The sequence below is a fragment of the Hyla sarda genome, unplaced genomic scaffold, assembly GCF_029499605.1.
Source record: "Hyla sarda isolate aHylSar1 unplaced genomic scaffold, aHylSar1.hap1 scaffold_1531, whole genome shotgun sequence".
In the NCBI taxonomy this organism is placed as follows: Eukaryota; Metazoa; Chordata; class Amphibia; order Anura; family Hylidae; genus Hyla; species Hyla sarda.
The window spans coordinates 37,594-58,836 of NW_026608167.1; the positions used below are offsets into that span (position 1 = coordinate 37,594).

The window sequence follows — 21,243 nt, forward strand, 5'->3', positions numbered from 1 at the left end:
CACACCCCTACCCCTTAATTCCCTGGTTGAACTTGATGGACATATGTCTTTTTTCGACCGTACTAACTATGTAACTATGTAACATAACATGGGGGGGGGGGGGGGGGTCTCCTGGCTGTTCACACAGGTGTGTCATTGCTGTACATTGACCATGCATTGCTTCTGTGGTATTGCAAAGGCAAAGACAAATGCTTCCAGCCATCCATTGCACTAATGGATTGGTCATCAGCTGGCTGTCTATGTCCCGCATCAATATAGACCAAAGTACAGAGGGTTAGGCTATGCTATTGTGCACCTACCTGATGCATCAGAAGGTGCGAGGCCCTTGCTAAATTCTGTGCACAGACTTTGAGATCTATGCTTTAGACTGTATCTAAACCTGCTCCAACATGGACTGACATTCTGGCCTACTTTCAGCCGATGCGACTTGTCTGTCGCTGAACAGTCGCTTTTTATGTATTCAGCACCTATGTATAATGTTGTAAAAATGCTCTAGAAGCTAAAGTCGCAGAAATGTCACACATATTTGGCCTGCAACTTTCTGTGCGACAAATTCAGACAGGAAAAATCAGTATAAATCCTTAGAAAATTATCCCCCAGTGTCTCCATCTGCTGGCGGTATTGAATAAGCATTGCTGCACTGATGGGGTATGCATTAGACGAAAAAAAAGAAGAAAAAGAAGAATAATACGCCCAGAAAAAAGGCGAAAAGGAGAAAAACGTAAAAAAACTTGAAAAAAAAGTAAGAGGAAGAGAAGGGAAAAAAAGGTGGAAATGGGTTTAAAAGTGATTTCGGCGGAGAAATATATATATATATATATATATATATATATATATATATACGCGCACACACACACATATATATAAACGTATTCTCCGTTGAGATATTGCAGCCGCTGCTGTGTCCAGGCCCAGGAGCCTTAGCACTGTGCTGTGATGTCACTCAATACCACTGACATCACTAGGTGTAAACAACATCTCTCCTTTGCTGTGTATGTGACTATGGAGCTGTTTGGTGATGTCGTCTATTATGGCCTTCATAGAAGCAACAGGAGATTGTTGCATCCATCTAGAACCCTCAGAACTACAGTGCTATGATGTCACTCACTTCCACAGGCCTTGCAGAGTGTAAACAACAACAACCCAGCTTTGTTGTGTATGTAACCATAGGGATTTGTGATGTCACCTAGAACCTTCACAGCAGCGACAGCTTTATGAGGAGCATCAGCACTGCTCTGCCTGAGCAGAACCATCACCGCCATAGGTTGTCAAATAACCCGGGTTTAACCCACACAGGTAAGTCCAATGGGGTGCAGGCATGTCCTCTATGCTTACAGCTTCCCGTGGGTGTTGGTTTGATACCGTTTGGGGACAGCCAAGGAGGCATCTGCAGGCAACAAAGGTAGGTGTGTGCTTGTGTGTGTGTTTCCTATGCAGATCCTAAGCCCAGTGTCACATGCAAGTAGGAGGAGTAAGAAGGGTTCCTGGCAAATCCGGGTTATGGATTGCATTTAAAAAGGCCCCGTGGGAGTGCAATGGGCCCCTGTCTTGCTGCTTAGCAATAATGGTATGGGTTTAGGTTCTGCTGTGTGTACTGGTGGTTGACTGCCCCCCAGCCCAGAGTGTGCATGGAAAATTGTCTGGCAGCCTCCCTGACAGCAAGCAGTGATAGTGCCCATGAAGGGGACCTTGTTGGGCCCGCCCCTTTCACGGTTATCGCTTCTCGGCCTTTTGGCTAAGATCAAGTGTAGTATCTGTTCTTATCAGTTTAATATCTGATACGTCCCCTATCTGGGGACCATATATTAAATGGATTTTTGAGAACGGGGGCCGATTTCGAAGCTTGCTTCCGTCGCCCTATGCATTGACCCGATATGGCAGTATCTTCGGGTACAGTGCACCACCCCCTTACAGGGTTAAAAAGAAAGATTCCTACTTTCATTGCTACCTGCTTGCTGGCTAGCCAGCTAGCCAGCCCTGTGGGCCTTGCTGCTGCTGCTGCTGCAGCCAAAAAACAAAAGGTGGTGCTGCTGCTGCTTCTGCTTCTGCTTGTGTCTGGCCGCTGTTGGAGCGTCCAGGCACAGGACTTCTGCTGCTGCTGACTAAATGGCCTCCTTAATTGGATCATTTGAGTAGCCAGCACACCTGTGCAGGTAGGGCATGACATGATAGGCAGCTGCCTTGATAGCGGGTGGGTGCTGAATGTTCCTAATTGACAAAATAAGATTAATGCTTATGAAGAAATATAAAATCTCATCCCTTCCCCAATATCGCGCCACACCCCTACCCCTTAATTCCCTGGTTGAACTTGATGGACATATGTCTTTTTTCGACCGTACTAACTATGTAACTATGTAACATAACATGGGGGGGGGGGTCTCCTGGCTGTTCACACAGGTGTGTCATTGCTGTACATTGACCATGCATTGCTTCTGTGGTATTGCAAAGGCAAAGACAAATGCTTCCAGCCATCCATTGCACTAATGGATTGGTCATCAGCTGGCTGTCTATGTCCCGCATCAATATAGACCAAAGTACAGAGGGTTAGGCTATGCTATTGTGCACCTACCTGATGCATCAGAAGGTGCGAGGCCCTTGCTAAATTCTGTGCACAGACTTTGAGATCTATGCTTTAGACTGTATCTAAACCTGCTCCAACATGGACTGACATTCTGGCCTACTTTCAGCCGATGCGACTTGTCTGTCGCTGAACAGTCGCTTTTTATGTATTCAGCACCTATGTATAATGTTGTAAAAATGCTCTAGAAGCTAAAGTCGCAGAAATGTCACACATATTTGGCCTGCAACTTTCTGTGCAACAAATTCAGACAGGAAAAATCAGTATAAATCCTTAGAAAATTATCCCCCAGTGTCTCCATCTGCTGGCGGTATTGAATAAGCATTGCTGCACTGATGGGGTATGCATTAGACGAAAAAAAAGAAGAAAAAGAAGAATAATACGCCCAGAAAAGAGGCGAAAAGGAGAAAAACGTAAAAAAACGTGAAAAAAAAGTAAGAGGAAGAGAAGGGAAAAAAAGGTGGAAATGGGTTTAAAAGTGATTTCGGCGGAGAAATATATATATATATATATATATATATATATATATACGCGCACACACACACATATATATAAACGTATTCTCCGTTGAGATATTGCAGCCGCTGCTGTGTCCAGGCCCAGGAGCCTTAGCACTGTGCTGTGATGTCACTCAATACCACTGACATCACTAGGTGTAAACAACATCTCTCCTTTGCTGTGTATGTGACTATGGAGCTGTTTGGTGATGTCGTCTATTATGGCCTTCATAGAAGCAACAGGAGATTGTTGCATCCATCTAGAACCCTCAGAACTACAGTGCTATGATGTCACTCACTTCCACAGGCCTTGCAGAGTGTAAACAACAACAACCCAGCTTTGTTGTGTATGTAACCATAGGGATTTGTGATGTCACCTAGAACCTTCACAGCAGCGACAGCTTTATGAGGAGCATCAGCACTGCTCTGCCTGAGCAGAACCATCACCGCCATAGGTTGTCAAATAACCCGGGTTTAACCCACACAGGTAAGTCCAATGGGGTGCAGGCATGTCCTCTATGTTTACAGCTTCCCGTGGGTGTTGGTTTGATACCGTTTGGGGACAGCCAAGGAGGCATCTGCAGGCAACAAAGGTAGGTGTGTGCTTGTGTGTGTGTTTCCTATGCAGATCCTAAGCCCAGTGTCACATGCAAGTAGGAGGAGTAAGAAGGGTTCCTGGCAAATCCGGGTTATGGATTGCATTTAAAAAGGCCCCGTGGGAGTGCAATGGGCCCCTGTCTTGCTGCTTAGCAATAATGGTATGGGTTTAGGTTCTGCTGTGTGTACTGGTGGTTGACTGCCCCCCAGCCCAGAGTGTGCATGGAAAATTGTCTGGCAGCCTCCCTGACAGCAAGCAGTGATAGTGCCCATGAAGGGGACCTTGTTGGGCCCGCCCCTTTCACGGTTATCGCTTCTCGGCCTTTTGGCTAAGATCAAGTGTAGTATCTGTTCTTATCAGTTTAATATCTGATACGTCCCCTATCTGGGGACCATATATTAAATGGATTTTTGAGAACGGGGGCCGATTTCGAAGCTTGCTTCCGTCGCCCTATGCATTGACCCGATATGGCAGTATCTTCGGGTACAGTGCACCACCCCCTTACAGGGTTAAAAAGAAAGATTCCTACTTTCATTGCTACCTGCTTGCTGGCTAGCCAGCTAGCCAGCCCTGTGGGCCTTGCTGCTGCTGCTGCTGCAGCCAAAAAACAAAAGGTGGTGCTGCTGCTGCTTCTGCTTCTGCTTGTGTCTGGCCGCTGTTGGAGCGTCCAGGCACAGGACTTCTGCTGCTGCTGACTAAATGGCCTCCTTAATTGGATCATTTGAGTAGCCAGCACACCTGTGCAGGTAGGGCATGACATGATAGGCAGCTGCCTTGATAGCGGGTGGGTGCTGAATGTTCCTAATTGACAAAATAAGATTAATGCTTATGAAGAAATATAAAATCTCATCCCTTCCCCAATATCGCGCCACACCCCTACCCCTTAATTCCCTGGTTGAACTTGATGGACATATGTCTTTTTTCGACCGTACTAACTATGTAACTATGTAACATAACATGGGGGGGGGGGTCTCCTGGCTGTTCACACAGGTGTGTCATTGCTGTACATTGACCATGCATTGCTTCTGTGGTATTGCAAAGGCAAAGACAAATGCTTCCAGCCATCCATTGCACTAATGGATTGGTCATCAGCTGGCTGTCTATGTCCCGCATCAATATAGACCAAAGTACAGAGGGTTAGGCTATGCTATTGTGCACCTACCTGATGCATCAGAAGGTGCGAGGCCCTTGCTAAATTCTGTGCACAGACTTTGAGATCTATGCTTTAGACTGTATCTAAACCTGCTCCAACATGGACTGACATTCTGGCCTACTTTCAGCCGATGCGACTTGTCTGTCGCTGAACAGTCGCTTTTTATGTATTCAGCACCTATGTATAATGTTGTAAAAATGCTCTAGAAGCTAAAGTCGCAGAAATGTCACACATATTTGGCCTGCAACTTTCTGTGCGACAAATTCAGACAGGAAAAATCAGTATAAATCCTTAGAAAATTATCCCCCAGTGTCTCCATCTGCTGGCGGTATTGAATAAGCATTGCTGCACTGATGGGGTATGCATTAGACGAAAAAAAAGAAGAAAAAGAAGAATAATACGCCCAGAAAAGAGGCGAAAAGGAGAAAAACGTAAAAAAACGTGAAAAAAAAGTAAGAGGAAGAGAAGGGAAAAAAAGGTGGAAATGGGTTTAAAAGTGATTTCGGCGGAGAAATATATATATATATATATATATATATATATATATATATATATACGCGCACACACACACATATATATAAACGTATTCTCCGTTGAGATATTGCAGCCGCTGCTGTGTCCAGGCCCAGGAGCCTTAGCACTGTGCTGTGATGTCACTCAATACCACTGACATCACTAGGTGTAAACAACATCTCTCCTTTGCTGTGTATGTGACTATGGAGCTGTTTGGTGATGTCGTCTATTATGGCCTTCATAGAAGCAACAGGAGATTGTTGCATCCATCTAGAACCCTCAGAACTACAGTGCTATGATGTCACTCACTTCCACAGGCCTTGCAGAGTGTAAACAACAACAACCCAGCTTTGTTGTGTATGTAACCATAGGGATTTGTGATGTCACCTAGAACCTTCACAGCAGCGACAGCTTTATGAGGAGCATCAGCACTGCTCTGCCTGAGCAGAACCATCACCGCCATAGGTTGTCAAATAACCCGGGTTTAACCCACACAGGTAAGTCCAATGGGGTGCAGGCATGTCCTCTATGCTTACAGCTTCCCGTGGGTGTTGGTTTGATACCGTTTGGGGACAGCCAAGGAGGCATCTGCAGGCAACAAAGGTAGGTGTGTGCTTGTGTGTGTGTTTCCTATGCAGATCCTAAGCCCAGTGTCACATGCAAGTAGGAGGAGTAAGAAGGGTTCCTGGCAAATCCGGGTTATGGATTGCATTTAAAAAGGCCCCGTGGGAGTGCAATGGGCCCCTGTCTTGCTGCTTAGCAATAATGGTATGGGTTTAGGTTCTGCTGTGTGTACTGGTGGTTGACTGCCCCCCAGCCCAGAGTGTGCATGGAAAATTGTCTGGCAGCCTCCCTGACAGCAAGCAGTGATAGTGCCCATGAAGGGGACCTTGTTGGGCCCGCCCCTTTCACGGTTATCGCTTCTCGGCCTTTTGGCTAAGATCAAGTGTAGTATCTGTTCTTATCAGTTTAATATCTGATACGTCCCCTATCTGGGGACCATATATTAAATGGATTTTTGAGAACGGGGGCCGATTTCGAAGCTTGCTTCCGTCGCCCTATGCATTGACCCGATATGGCAGTATCTTCGGGTACAGTGCACCACCCCCTTACAGGGTTAAAAAGAAAGATTCCTACTTTCATTGCTACCTGCTTGCTGGCTAGCCAGCTAGCCAGCCCTGTGGGCCTTGCTGCTGCTGCTGCTGCAGCCAAAAAACAAAAGGTGGTGCTGCTGCTGCTTCTGCTTCTGCTTGTGTCTGGCCGCTGTTGGAGCGTCCAGGCACAGGACTTCTGCTGCTGCTGACTAAATGGCCTCCTTAATTGGATCATTTGAGTAGCCAGCACACCTGTGCAGGTAGGGCATGACATGATAGGCAGCTGCCTTGATAGCGGGTGGGTGCTGAATGTTCCTAATTGACAAAATAAGATTAATGCTTATGAAGAAATATAAAATCTCATCCCTTCCCCAATATCGCGCCACACCCCTACCCCTTAATTCCCTGGTTGAACTTGATGGACATATGTCTTTTTTCGACCGTACTAACTATGTAACTATGTAACATAACATGGGGGGGGGGGGTCTCCTGGCTGTTCACACAGGTGTGTCATTGCTGTACATTGACCATGCATTGCTTCTGTGGTATTGCAAAGGCAAAGACAAATGCTTCCAGCCATCCATTGCACTAATGGATTGGTCATCAGCTGGCTGTCTATGTCCCGCATCAATATAGACCAAAGTACAGAGGGTTAGGCTATGCTATTGTGCACCTACCTGATGCATCAGAAGGTGCGAGGCCCTTGCTAAATTCTGTGCACAGACTTTGAGATCTATGCTTTAGACTGTATCTAAACCTGCTCCAACATGGACTGACATTCTGGCCTACTTTCAGCCGATGCGACTTGTCTGTCGCTGAACAGTCGCTTTTTATGTATTCAGCACCTATGTATAATGTTGTAAAAATGCTCTAGAAGCTAAAGTCGCAGAAATGTCACACATATTTGGCCTGCAACTTTCTGTGCGACAAATTCAGACAGGAAAAATCAGTATAAATCCTTAGAAAATTATCCCCCAGTGTCTCCATCTGCTGGCGGTATTGAATAAGCATTGCTGCACTGATGGGGTATGCATTAGACGAAAAAAAAGAAGAAAAAGAAGAATAATACGCCCAGAAAAGAGGCGAAAAGGAGAAAAACGTAAAAAAACGTGAAAAAAAAGTAAGAGGAAGAGAAGGGAAAAAAAGGTGGAAATGGGTTTAAAAGTGATTTCGGCGGAGAAATATATATATATATATATATATATATATATATATATATATACGCGCACACACACACATATATATAAACGTATTCTCCGTTGAGATATTGCAGCCGCTGCTGTGTCCAGGCCCAGGAGCCTTAGCACTGTGCTGTGATGTCACTCAATACCACTGACATCACTAGGTGTAAACAACATCTCTCCTTTGCTGTGTATGTGACTATGGAGCTGTTTGGTGATGTCGTCTATTATGGCCTTCATAGAAGCAACAGGAGATTGTTGCATCCATCTAGAACCCTCAGAACTACAGTGCTATGATGTCACTCACTTCCACAGGCCTTGCAGAGTGTAAACAACAACAACCCAGCTTTGTTGTGTATGTAACCATAGGGATTTGTGATGTCACCTAGAACCTTCACAGCAGCGACAGCTTTATGAGGAGCATCAGCACTGCTCTGCCTGAGCAGAACCATCACCGCCATAGGTTGTCAAATAACCCGGGTTTAACCCACACAGGTAAGTCCAATGGGGTGCAGGCATGTCCTCTATGCTTACAGCTTCCCGTGGGTGTTGGTTTGATACCGTTTGGGGACAGCCAAGGAGGCATCTGCAGGCAACAAAGGTAGGTGTGTGCTTGTGTGTGTGTTTCCTATGCAGATCCTAAGCCCAGTGTCACATGCAAGTAGGAGGAGTAAGAAGGGTTCCTGGCAAATCCGGGTTATGGATTGCATTTAAAAAGGCCCCGTGGGAGTGCAATGGGCCCCTGTCTTGCTGCTTAGCAATAATGGTATGGGTTTAGGTTCTGCTGTGTGTACTGGTGGTTGACTGCCCCCCAGCCCAGAGTGTGCATGGAAAATTGTCTGGCAGCCTCCCTGACAGCAAGCAGTGATAGTGCCCATGAAGGGGACCTTGTTGGGCCCGCCCCTTTCACGGTTATCGCTTCTCGGCCTTTTGGCTAAGATCAAGTGTAGTATCTGTTCTTATCAGTTTAATATCTGATACGTCCCCTATCTGGGGACCATATATTAAATGGATTTTTGAGAACGGGGGCCGATTTCGAAGCTTGCTTCCGTCGCCCTATGCATTGACCCGATATGGCAGTATCTTCGGGTACAGTGCACCACCCCCTTACAGGGTTAAAAAGAAAGATTCCTACTTTCATTGCTACCTGCTTGCTGGCTAGCCAGCTAGCCAGCCAGCCAGCCCTGTGGGCCTTGCTGCTGCTGCTGCTGCAGCCAAAAAACAAAAGGTGGTGCTGCTGCTGCTTCTGCTTCTGCTTGTGTCTGGCCGCTGTTGGAGCGTCCAGGCACAGGACTTCTGCTGCTGCTGACTAAATGGCCTCCTTAATTGGATCATTTGAGTAGCCAGCACACCTGTGCAGGTAGGGCATGACATGATAGGCAGCTGCCTTGATAGCGGGTGGGTGCTGAATGTTCCTAATTGACAAAATAAGATTAATGCTTATGAAGAAATATAAAATCTCATCCCTTCCCCAATATCGCGCCACACCCCTACCCCTTAATTCCCTGGTTGAACTTGATGGACATATGTCTTTTTTCGACCGTACTAACTATGTAACTATGTAACATAACATGGGGGGGGGGGTCTCCTGGCTGTTCACACAGGTGTGTCATTGCTGTACATTGACCATGCATTGCTTCTGTGGTATTGCAAAGGCAAAGACAAATGCTTCCAGCCATCCATTGCACTAATGGATTGGTCATCAGCTGGCTGTCTATGTCCCGCATCAATATAGACCAAAGTACAGAGGGTTAGGCTATGCTATTGTGCACCTACCTGATGCATCAGAAGGTGCGAGGCCCTTGCTAAATTCTGTGCACAGACTTTGAGATCTATGCTTTAGACTGTATCTAAACCTGCTCCAACATGGACTGACATTCTGGCCTACTTTCAGCCGATGCGACTTGTCTGTCGCTGAACAGTCGCTTTTTATGTATTCAGCACCTATGTATAATGTTGTAAAAATGCTCTAGAAGCTAAAGTCGCAGAAATGTCACACATATTTGGCCTGCAACTTTCTGTGCGACAAATTCAGACAGGAAAAATCAGTATAAATCCTTAGAAAATTATCCCCCAGTGTCTCCATCTGCTGGCGGTATTGAATAAGCATTGCTGCACTGATGGGGTATGCATTAGACGAAAAAAAAGAAGAAAAAGAAGAATAATACGCCCAGAAAAGAGGCGAAAAGGAGAAAAACGTAAAAAAACGTGAAAAAAAAGTAAGAGGAAGAGAAGGGAAAAAAAGGTGGAAATGGGTTTAAAAGTGATTTCGGCGGAGAAATATATATATATATATATATATATATATATATATATATACGCGCACACACACACATATATATAAACGTATTCTCCGTTGAGATATTGCAGCCGCTGCTGTGTCCAGGCCCAGGAGCCTTAGCACTGTGCTGTGATGTCACTCAATACCACTGACATCACTAGGTGTAAACAACATCTCTCCTTTGCTGTGTATGTGACTATGGAGCTGTTTGGTGATGTCGTCTATTACGGCCTTCATAGAAGCAACAGGAGATTGTTGCATCCATCTAGAACCCTCAGAACTACAGTGCTATGATGTCACTCACTTCCACAGGCCTTGCAGAGTGTAAACAACAACAACCCAGCTTTGTTGTGTATGTAACCATAGGGATTTGTGATGTCACCTAGAACCTTCACAGCAGCGACAGCTTTATGAGGAGCATCAGCACTGCTCTGCCTGAGCAGAACCATCACCGCCATAGGTTGTCAAATAACCCGGGTTTAACCCACACAGGTAAGTCCAATGGGGTGCAGGCATGTCCTCTATGCTTACAGCTTCCCGTGGGTGTTGGTTTGATACCGTTTGGGGACAGCCAAGGAGGCATCTGCAGGCAACAAAGGTAGGTGTGTGCTTGTGTGTGTGTTTCCTATGCAGATCCTAAGCCCAGTGTCACATGCAAGTAGGAGGAGTAAGAAGGGTTCCTGGCAAATCCGGGTTATGGATTGCATTTAAAAAGGCCCCGTGGGAGTGCAATGGGCCCCTGTCTTGCTGCTTAGCAATAATGGTATGGGTTTAGGTTCTGCTGTGTGTACTGGTGGTTGACTGCCCCCCAGCCCAGAGTGTGCATGGAAAATTGTCTGGCAGCCTCCCTGACAGCAAGCAGTGATAGTGCCCATGAAGGGGACCTTGTTGGGCCCGCCCCTTTCACGGTTATCGCTTCTCGGCCTTTTGGCTAAGATCAAGTGTAGTATCTGTTCTTATCAGTTTAATATCTGATACGTCCCCTATCTGGGGACCATATATTAAATGGATTTTTGAGAACGGGGGCCGATTTCGAAGCTTGCTTCCGTCGCCCTATGCATTGACCCGATATGGCAGTATCTTCGGGTACAGTGCACCACCCCCTTACAGGGTTAAAAAGAAAGATTCCTACTTTCATTGCTACCTGCTTGCTGGCTAGCCAGCTAGCCAGCCCTGTGGGCCTTGCTGCTGCTGCTGCTGCAGCCAAAAAACAAAAGGTGGTGCTGCTGCTGCTTCTGCTTCTGCTTGTGTCTGGCCGCTGTTGGAGCGTCCAGGCACAGGACTTCTGCTGCTGCTGACTAAATGGCCTCCTTAATTGGATCATTTGAGTAGCCAGCACACCTGTGCAGGTAGGGCATGACATGATAGGCAGCTGCCTTGATAGCGGGTGGGTGCTGAATGTTCCTAATTGACAAAATAAGATTAATGCTTATGAAGAAATATAAAATCTCATCCCTTCCCCAATATCGCGCCACACCCCTACCCCTTAATTCCCTGGTTGAACTTGATGGACATATGTCTTTTTTCGACCGTACTAACTATGTAACTATGTAACATAACATGGGGGGGGGGGTCTCCTGGCTGTTCACACAGGTGTGTCATTGCTGTACATTGACCATGCATTGCTTCTGTGGTATTGCAAAGGCAAAGACAAATGCTTCCAGCCATCCATTGCACTAATGGATTGGTCATCAGCTGGCTGTCTATGTCCCGCATCAATATAGACCAAAGTACAGAGGGTTAGGCTATGCTATTGTGCACCTACCTGATGCATCAGAAGGTGCGAGGCCCTTGCTAAATTCTGTGCACAGACTTTGAGATCTATGCTTTAGACTGTATCTAAACCTGCTCCAACATGGACTGACATTCTGGCCTACTTTCAGCCGATGCGACTTGTCTGTCGCTGAACAGTCGCTTTTTATGTATTCAGCACCTATGTATAATGTTGTAAAAATGCTCTAGAAGCTAAAGTCGCAGAAATGTCACACATATTTGGCCTGCAACTTTCTGTGCGACAAATTCAGACAGGAAAAATCAGTATAAATCCTTAGAAAATTATCCCCCAGTGTCTCCATCTGCTGGCGGTATTGAATAAGCATTGCTGCACTGATGGGGTATGCATTAGACGAAAAAAAAGAAGAAAAAGAAGAATAATACGCCCAGAAAAGAGGCGAAAAGGAGAAAAACGTAAAAAAACGTGAAAAAAAAGTAAGAGGAAGAGAAGGGAAAAAAAGGTGGAAATGGGTTTAAAAGTGATTTCGGCGGAGAAATATATATATATATATATATATATATATATATATATATATACGCGCACACACACACATATATATAAACGTATTCTCCGTTGAGATATTGCAGCCGCTGCTGTGTCCAGGCCCAGGAGCCTTAGCACTGTGCTGTGATGTCACTCAATACCACTGACATCACTAGGTGTAAACAACATCTCTCCTTTGCTGTGTATGTGACTATGGAGCTGTTTGGTGATGTCGTCTATTATGGCCTTCATAGAAGCAACAGGAGATTGTTGCATCCATCTAGAACCCTCAGAACTACAGTGCTATGATGTCACTCACTTCCACAGGCCTTGCAGAGTGTAAACAACAACAACCCAGCTTTGTTGTGTATGTAACCATAGGGATTTGTGATGTCACCTAGAACCTTCACAGCAGCGACAGCTTTATGAGGAGCATCAGCACTGCTCTGCCTGAGCAGAACCATCACCGCCATAGGTTGTCAAATAACCCGGGTTTAACCCACACAGGTAAGTCCAATGGGGTGCAGGCATGTCCTCTATGCTTACAGCTTCCCGTGGGTGTTGGTTTGATACCGTTTGGGGACAGCCAAGGAGGCATCTGCAGGCAACAAAGGTAGGTGTGTGCTTGTGTGTGTGTTTCCTATGCAGATCCTAAGCCCAGTGTCACATGCAAGTAGGAGGAGTAAGAAGGGTTCCTGGCAAATCCGGGTTATGGATTGCATTTAAAAAGGCCCCGTGGGAGTGCAATGGGCCCCTGTCTTGCTGCTTAGCAATAATGGTATGGGTTTAGGTTCTGCTGTGTGTACTGGTGGTTGACTGCCCCCCAGCCCAGAGTGTGCATGGAAAATTGTCTGGCAGCCTCCCTGACAGCAAGCAGTGATAGTGCCCATGAAGGGGACCTTGTTGGGCCCGCCCCTTTCACGGTTATCGCTTCTCGGCCTTTTGGCTAAGATCAAGTGTAGTATCTGTTCTTATCAGTTTAATATCTGATACGTCCCCTATCTGGGGACCATATATTAAATGGATTTTTGAGAACGGGGGCCGATTTCGAAGCTTGCTTCCGTCGCCCTATGCATTGACCCGATATGGCAGTATCTTCGGGTACAGTGCACCACCCCCTTACAGGGTTAAAAAGAAAGATTCCTACTTTCATTGCTACCTGCTTGCTGGCTAGCCAGCTAGCCAGCCCTGTGGGCCTTGCTGCTGCTGCTGCTGCAGCCAAAAAACAAAAGGTGGTGCTGCTGCTGCTTCTGCTTCTGCTTGTGTCTGGCCGCTGTTGGAGCGTCCAGGCACAGGACTTCTGCTGCTGCTGACTAAATGGCCTCCTTAATTGGATCATTTGAGTAGCCAGCACACCTGTGCAGGTAGGGCATGACATGATAGGCAGCTGCCTTGATAGCGGGTGGGTGCTGAATGTTCCTAATTGACAAAATAAGATTAATGCTTATGAAGAAATATAAAATCTCATCCCTTCCCCAATATCGCGCCACACCCCTACCCCTTAATTCCCTGGTTGAACTTGATGGACATATGTCTTTTTTCGACCGTACTAACTATGTAACTATGTAACATAACATGGGGGGGGGGTCTCCTGGCTGTTCACACAGGTGTGTCATTGCTGTACATTGACCATGCATTGCTTCTGTGGTATTGCAAAGGCAAAGACAAATGCTTCCAGCCATCCATTGCACTAATGGATTGGTCATCAGCTGGCTGTCTATGTCCCGCATCAATATAGACCAAAGTACAGAGGGTTAGGCTATGCTATTGTGCACCTACCTGATGCATCAGAAGGTACGAGGCCCTTGCTAAATTCTGTGCACAGACTTTGAGATCTATGCTTTAGACTGTATCTAAACCTGCTCCAACATGGACTGACATTCTGGCCTACTTTCAGCCGATGCGACTTGTCTGTCGCTGAACAGTCGCTTTTTATGTATTCAGCACCTATGTATAATGTTGTAAAACTGCTCTAGAAGCTAAAGTCGCAGAAATGTCACACATATTTGGCCTGCAACTTTCTGTGCGACAAATTCAGACAGGAAAAATCAGTATAAATCCTTAGAAAATTATCCCCCAGTGTCTCCATCTGCTGGCGGTATTGAATAAGCATTTCTGCACTGATGGGGTATGCATTAGACGAAAAAAAAGAAGAAAAAGAAGAATAATACGCCCAGAAAAGAGGCGAAAAGGAGAAAAACGTAAAAAAACGTGAAAAAAAAGTAAGAGGAAGAGAAGGGAAAAAAAGGTGGAAATGGGTTTAAAAGTGATTTCGGCGGAGAAATATATATATATATATATATATATATATATATATACGCGCACACACACACATATATATAAACGTATTCTCCGTTGAGATATTGCAGCCGCTGCTGTGTCCAGGCCCAGGAGCCTTAGCACTGTACTGTGATGTCACTCAATACCACTGACATCACTAGGTGTAAACAACATCTCTCCTTTGCTGTGTATGTGACTATGGAGCTGTTTGGTGATGTCGTCTATTATGGCCTTCATAGAAGCAACAGGAGATTGTTGCATCCATCTAGAACCCTCAGAACTACAGTGCTATGATGTCACTCACTTCCACAGGCCTTGCAGAGTGTAAACAACAACAACCCAGCTTTGTTGTGTATGTAACCATAGGGATTTGTGATGTCACCTAGAACCTTCACAGCAGCGACAGCTTTATGAGGAGCATCAGCACTGCTCTGCCTGAGCAGAACCATCACCGCCATAGGTTGTCAAATAACCCGGGTTTAACCCACACAGGTAAGTCCAATGGGGTGCAGGCATGTCCTCTATGCTTACAGCTTCCCGTGGGTGTTGGTTTGATACCGTTTGGGGACAGCCAAGGAGGCATCTGCAGGCAACAAAGGTAGGTGTGTGCTTGTGTGTGTGTTTCCTATGCAGATCCTAAGCCCAGTGTCACATGCAAGTAGGAGGAGTAAGAAGGGTTCCTGGCAAATCCGGGTTATGGATTGCATTTAAAAAGGCCCCGTGGGAGTGCAATGGGCCCCTGTCTTGCTGCTTAGCAATAATGGTATGGGTTTAGGTTCTGCTGTGTGTACTGGTGGTTGACTGCCCCCCAGCCCAGAGTGTGCATGGAAAATTGTCTGGCAGCCTCCCTGACAGCAAGCAGTGATAGTGCCCATGAAGGGGACCTTGTTGGGCCCGCCCCTTTCACGGTTATCGCTTCTCGGCCTTTTGGCTAAGATCAAGTGTAGTATCTGTTCTTATCAGTTTAATATCTGATACGTCCCCTATCTGGGGACCATATATTAAATGGATTTTTGAGAACGGGGGCCGATTTCGAAGCTTGCTTCCGTCGCCCTATGCATTGACCCGATATGGCAGTATCTTCGGGTACAGTGCACCACCCCCTTACAGGGTTAAAAAGAAAGATTCCTACTTTCATTGCTACCTGCTTGCTGGCTAGCCAGCTAGCCAGCCCTGTGGGCCTTGCTGCTGCTGCTGCTGCAGCCAAAAAACAAAAGGTGGTGCTGCTGCTGCTTCTGCTTCTGCTTGTGTCTGGCCGCTGTTGGAGCGTCCAGGCACAGGACTTCTGCTGCTGCTGACTAAATGGCCTCCTTAATTGGATCATTTGAGTAGCCAGCACACCTGTGCAGGTAGGGCATGACATGATAGGCAGCTGCCTTGATAGCGGGTGGGTGCTGAATGTTCCTAATTGACAAAATAAGATTAATGCTTATGAAGAAATATAAAATCTCATCCCTTCCCCAATATCGCGCCACACCCCTACCCCTTAATTCCCTGGTTGAACTTGATGGACATATGTCTTTTTTCGACCGTACTAACTATGTAACTATGTAACATAACATGGGGGGGGGGTCTCCTGGCTGTTCACACAGGTGTGTCATTGCTGTACATTGACCATGCATTGCTTCTGTGGTATTGCAAAGGCAAAGACAAATGCTTCCAGCCATCCATTGCACTAATGGATTGGTCATCAGCTGGCTGTCTATGTCCCGCATCAATATAGACCAAAGTACAGAGGGTTAGGCTATGCTATTGTGCACCTACCTGATGCATCAGAAGGTGCGAGGCCCTTGCTAAATTCTGTGCACAGACTTTGAGATCTATGCTTTAGACTGTATCTAAACCTGCTCCAACATGGACTGACATTCTGGCCTACTTTCAGCCGATGCGACTTGTCTGTCGCTGAACAGTCGCTTTTTATGTATTCAGCACCTATGTATAATGTTGTAAAAATGCTCTAGAAGCTAAAGTCGCAGAAATGTCACACATATTTGGCCTGCAACTTTCTGTGCGACAAATTCAGACAGGAAAAATCAGTATAAATCCTTAGAAAATTATCCCCCAGTGTCTCCATCTGCTGGCGGTATTGAATAAGCATTGCTGCACTGATGGGGTATGCATTAGACGAAAAAAAAGAAGAAAAAGAAGAATAATACGCCCAGAAAAGAGGCGAAAAGGAGAAAAACGTAAAAAAACGTGAAAAAAAAGTAAGAGGAAGAGAAGGGAAAAAAAGGTGGAAATGGGTTTAAAAGTGATTTCGGCGGAGAAATATATATATATATATATATATATATATATATATATATATATATACGCGCACACACACACATATATATAAACGTATTCTCCGTTGAGATATTGCAGCCGCTGCTGTGTCCAGGCCCAGGAGCCTTAGCACTGTGCTGTGATGTCACTCAATACCACTGACATCACTAGGTGTAAACAACATCTCTCCTTTGCTGTGTATGTGACTATGGAGCTGTTTGGTGATGTCGTCTATTATGGCCTTCATAGAAGCAACAGGAGATTGTTGCATCCATCTAGAACCCTCAGAACTACAGTGCTATGATGTCACTCACTTCCACAGGCCTTGCAGAGTGTAAACAACAACAACCCAGCTTTGTTGTGTATGTAACCATAGGGATTTGTGATGTCACCTAGAACCTTCACAGCAGCGACAGCTTTATGAGGAGCATCAGCACTGCTCTGCCTGAGCAGAACCATCACCGCCATAGGTTGTCAAATAACCCGGGTTTAACCCACACAGGTAAGTCCAATGGGGTGCAGGCATGTCCTCTATGCTTACAGCTTCCCGTGGGTGTTGGTTTGATACCGTTTGGGGACAGCCAAGGAGGCATCTGCAGGCAACAAAGGTAGGTGTGTGCTTGTGTGTGTGTTTCCTATGCAGATCCTAAGCCCAGTGTCACATGCAAGTAGGAGGAGTAAGAAGGGTTCCTGGCAAATCCGGGTTATGGATTGCATTTAAAAAGGCCCCGTGGGAGTGCAATGGGCCCCTGTCTTGCTGCTTAGCAATAATGGTATGGGTTTAGGTTCTGCTGTGTGTACTGGTGGTTGACTGCCCCCCAGCCCAGAGTGTGCATGGAAAATTGTCTGGCAGCCTCCCTGACAGCAAGCAGTGATAGTGCCCATGAAGGGGACCTTGTTGGGCCCGCCCCTTTCACGGTTATCGCTTCTCGGCCTTTTGGCTAAGATCAAGTGTAGTATCTGTTCTTATCAGTTTAATATCTGATACGTCCCCTATCTGGGGACCATATATTAAATGGATTTTTGAGAACGGGGGCCGATTTCGAAGCTTGCTTCCGTCGCCCTATGCATTGACCCGATATGGCAGTATCTTCGGGTACAGTGCACCACCCCCTTACAGGGTTAAAAAGAAAGATTCCTACTTTCATTGCTACCTGCTTGCTGGCTAGCCAGCTAGCCAGCCCTGTGGGCCTTGCTGCTGCTGCTGCTGCAGCCAAAAAACAAAAGGTGGTGCTGCTGCTGCTTCTGCTTCTGCTTGTGTCTGGCCGCTGTTGGAGCGTCCAGGCACAGGACTTCTGCTGCTGCTGACTAAATGGCCTCCTTAATTGGATCATTTGAGTAGCCAGCACACCTGTGCAGGTAGGGCATGACATGATAGGCAGCTGCCTTGATAGCGGGTGGGTGCTGAATGTTCCTAATTGACAAAATAAGATTAATGCTTATGAAGAAATATAAAATCTCATCCCTTCCCCAATATCGCGCCACACCCCTACCCCTTAATTCCCTGGTTGAACTTGATGGACATATGTCTTTTTTCGACCGTACTAACTATGTAACTATGTAACATAACATGGGGGGGGGTCTCCTGGCTGTTCACACAGGTGTGTCATTGCTGTACATTGACCATGCATTGCTTCTGTGGTATTGCAAAGGCAAAGACAAATGCTTCCAGCCATCCATTGCACTAATGGATTGGTCATCAGCTGGCTGTCTATGTCCCGCATCAATATAGACCAAAGTACAGAGGGTTAGGCTATGCTATTGTGCACCTACCTGATGCATCAGAAGGTGCGAGGCCCTTGCTAAATTCTGTGCACAGACTTTGAGATCTATGCTTTAGACTGTATCTAAACCTGCTCCAACATGGACTGACATTCTGGCCTACTTTCAGCCGATGCGACTTGTCTGTCGCTGAACAGTCGCTTTTTATGTATTCAGCACCTATGTATAATGTTGTAAAAATGCTCTAGAAGCTAAAGTCGCAGAAATGTCACACATATTTGGCCTGCAACTTTCTGTGCGACAAATTCAGACAGGAAAAATCAGTATAAATCCTTAGAAAATTATCCCCCAGTGTCTCCATCTGCTGGCGGTATTGAATAAGCATTGCTGCACTGATGGGGTATGCATTAGACGAAAAAAAAGAAGAAAAAGAAGAATAATACGCCCAGAAAAGAGGCGAAAAGGAGAAAAACGTAAAAAAACGTGAAAAAAAAGTAAGAGGAAGAGAAGGGAAAAAAAGGTGGAAATGGGTTTAAAAGTGATTTCGGCGGAGAAATATATATATATATATATATATATATATATATATATATATATACGCGCACACACACACATATATATAAACGTATTCTCCGTTGAGATATTGCAGCCGCTGCTGTGTCCAGGCCCAGGAGCCTTAGCACTGTGCTGTGATGTCACTCAATACCACTGACATCACTAGGTGTAAACAACATCTCTCCTTTGCTGTGTATGTGACTATGGAGCTGTTTGGTGATGTCGTCTATTATGGCCTTCATAGAAGCAACAGGAGATTGTTGCATCCATCTAGAACCCTCAGAACTACAGTGCTATGATGTCACTCACTTCCACAGGCCTTGCAGAGTGTAAACAACAACAACCCAGCTTTGTTGTGTATGTAACCATAGGGATTTGTGATGTCACCTAGAACCTTCACAGCAGCGACAGCTTTATGAGGAGCATCAGCACTGCTCTGCCTGAGCAGAACCATCACCGCCATAGGTTGTCAAATAACCCGGGTTTAACCCACACAGGTAAGTCCAATGGGGTGCAGGCATGTCCTCTATGCTTACAGCTTCCCGTGGGTGTTGGTTTGATACCGTTTGGGGACAGCCAAGGAGGCATCTGCAGGCAACAAAGGTAGGTGTGTGCTTGTGTGTGTGTTTCCTATGCAGATCCTAAGCCCAGTGTCACATGCAAGTAGGAGGAGTAAGAAGGGTTCCTGGCAAATCCGGGTTATGGATTGCATTTAAAAAGGCCCCGTGGGAGTGCAATGGGCCCCTGTCTTGCTGCTTAGCAATAATGGTATGGGTTTAGGTTCTGCTGTGTGTACTGGTGGTTGACTGCCCCCCAGCCCAGAGTGTGCATGGAAAATTGTCTGGCAGCCTCCCTGACAGCAAGCAGTGATAGTGCCCATGAAGGGGACCTTGTTGGGCCCGCCCCTTTCACGGTTATCGCTTCTCGGCCTTTTGGCTAAGATCAAGTGTAGTATCTGTTCTTATCAGTTTAATATCTGATACGTCCCCTATCTGGGGACCATATATTAAATGGATTTTTGAGAACGGGGGCCGATTTCGAAGCTTGCTTCCGTCGCCCTATGCATTGACCCGATATGGCAGTATCTTCGGGTACAGTGCACCACCCCCTTACAGGGTTAAAAAGAAAGATTCCTACTTTCATTGCTACCTGCTTGCTGGCTAGCCAGCTAGCCAGCCAGCCAGCCCTGTGGGCCTTGCTGCTGCTGCTGCTGCAGCCAAAAAACAAAAGGTGGTGCTGCTGCTGCTTCTGCTTCTGCTTGTGTCTGGCCGCTGTTGGAGCGTCCAGGCACAGGACTTCTGCTGCTGCTGACTAAATGGCCTCCTTAATTGGATCATTTGAGTAGCCAGCACACCTGTGCAGGTAGGGCATGACATGATAGGCAGCTGCCTTGATAGCGGGTGGGTGCTGAATGTTCCTAATTGACAAAATAAGATTAATGCTTATGAAGAAATATAAAATCTCATCCCTTCCCCAATATCGCGCCACACCCCTACCCCTTAATTCCCTGGTTGAACTTGATGGACATATGTCTTTTTTCGACCGTACTAACTATGTAACTATGTAACATAACATGGGGGGGGGGGTCTCCTGGCTGTTCACACAGGTGTGTCATTGCTGTACATTGACCATGCATTGCTTCTGTGGTATTGCAAAGGCAAAGACAAATGCTTCCAGCCATCCATTGCACTAATGGATTGGTCATCAGCTGGCTGTCTATGTCCCGCATCAATATAGACCAAAGTACAGAGGGTTAGGCTATGCTATTGTGCACCTACCTGATGCATCAGAAGGTGCGAGGCCCTTGCTAAATTCTGTGCACAGACTTTGAGATCTATGCTTTAGACTGTATCTAAACCTGCTCCAACATGGACTGACATTCTGGCCTACTTTCAGCCGATGCGACTTGTCTGTCGCTGAACAGTCGCTTTTTATGTATTCAGCACCTATGTATAATGTTGTAAAAATGCTCTAGAAGCTAAAGTCGCAGAAATGTCACACATATTTGGCCTGCAACTTTCTGTGCGACAAATTCAGACAGGAAAAATCAGTATAAATCCTTAGAAAATTATCCCCCAGTGTCTCCATCTGCTGGCGGTATTGAATAAGCATTGCTGCACTGATGGGGTATGCATTAGACGAAAAAAAAGAAGAAAAAGAAGAATAATACGCCCAGAAAAGAGGCGAAAAGGAGAAAAACGTAAAAAAACGTGAAAAAAAAGTAAGAGGAAGAGAAGGGAAAAAAAGGTGGAAATGGGTTTAAAAGTGA

At 46.0% G+C, this 21,243-nt stretch overlaps 9 non-coding genes across 9 annotated transcripts; all 9 read left to right on the plus strand.

Moving 5' to 3' along the window:
• The first annotated feature begins 1,715 nt into the window (after window positions 1-1,715).
• Window positions 1,716-1,906, plus strand: LOC130309682 (U2 spliceosomal RNA). The gene has a single exon (XR_008858324.1). It is a non-coding gene; the product is annotated as a U2 spliceosomal RNA (small nuclear RNA).
• A 2,075-nt stretch (window positions 1,907-3,981) lies between these two features.
• LOC130309683 (U2 spliceosomal RNA) lies at window positions 3,982-4,172 on the plus strand. Its single transcript, XR_008858325.1, has one exon. It is a non-coding gene; the product is annotated as a U2 spliceosomal RNA (small nuclear RNA).
• A 2,083-nt stretch (window positions 4,173-6,255) lies between these two features.
• LOC130309684 (U2 spliceosomal RNA) lies at window positions 6,256-6,446 on the plus strand. The gene has a single exon (XR_008858326.1). It is a non-coding gene; the product is annotated as a U2 spliceosomal RNA (small nuclear RNA).
• A 2,082-nt stretch (window positions 6,447-8,528) lies between these two features.
• LOC130309685 (U2 spliceosomal RNA) lies at window positions 8,529-8,719 on the plus strand. The gene has a single exon (XR_008858327.1). It is a non-coding gene; the product is annotated as a U2 spliceosomal RNA (small nuclear RNA).
• Window positions 8,720-10,806: 2,087 nt separating this feature from the next.
• Window positions 10,807-10,997, plus strand: LOC130309686 (U2 spliceosomal RNA). The gene has a single exon (XR_008858328.1). It is a non-coding gene; the product is annotated as a U2 spliceosomal RNA (small nuclear RNA).
• Window positions 10,998-13,078: 2,081 nt separating this feature from the next.
• Window positions 13,079-13,269, plus strand: LOC130309687 (U2 spliceosomal RNA). Its single transcript, XR_008858329.1, has one exon. It is a non-coding gene; the product is annotated as a U2 spliceosomal RNA (small nuclear RNA).
• Window positions 13,270-15,343: 2,074 nt separating this feature from the next.
• Window positions 15,344-15,534, plus strand: LOC130309688 (U2 spliceosomal RNA). The gene has a single exon (XR_008858330.1). It is a non-coding gene; the product is annotated as a U2 spliceosomal RNA (small nuclear RNA).
• Window positions 15,535-17,618: 2,084 nt separating this feature from the next.
• LOC130309689 (U2 spliceosomal RNA) lies at window positions 17,619-17,809 on the plus strand. The gene has a single exon (XR_008858331.1). It is a non-coding gene; the product is annotated as a U2 spliceosomal RNA (small nuclear RNA).
• Window positions 17,810-19,890: 2,081 nt separating this feature from the next.
• Window positions 19,891-20,081, plus strand: LOC130309690 (U2 spliceosomal RNA). The gene has a single exon (XR_008858332.1). It is a non-coding gene; the product is annotated as a U2 spliceosomal RNA (small nuclear RNA).
• Window positions 20,082-21,243: the final 1,162 nt, after the last annotated feature.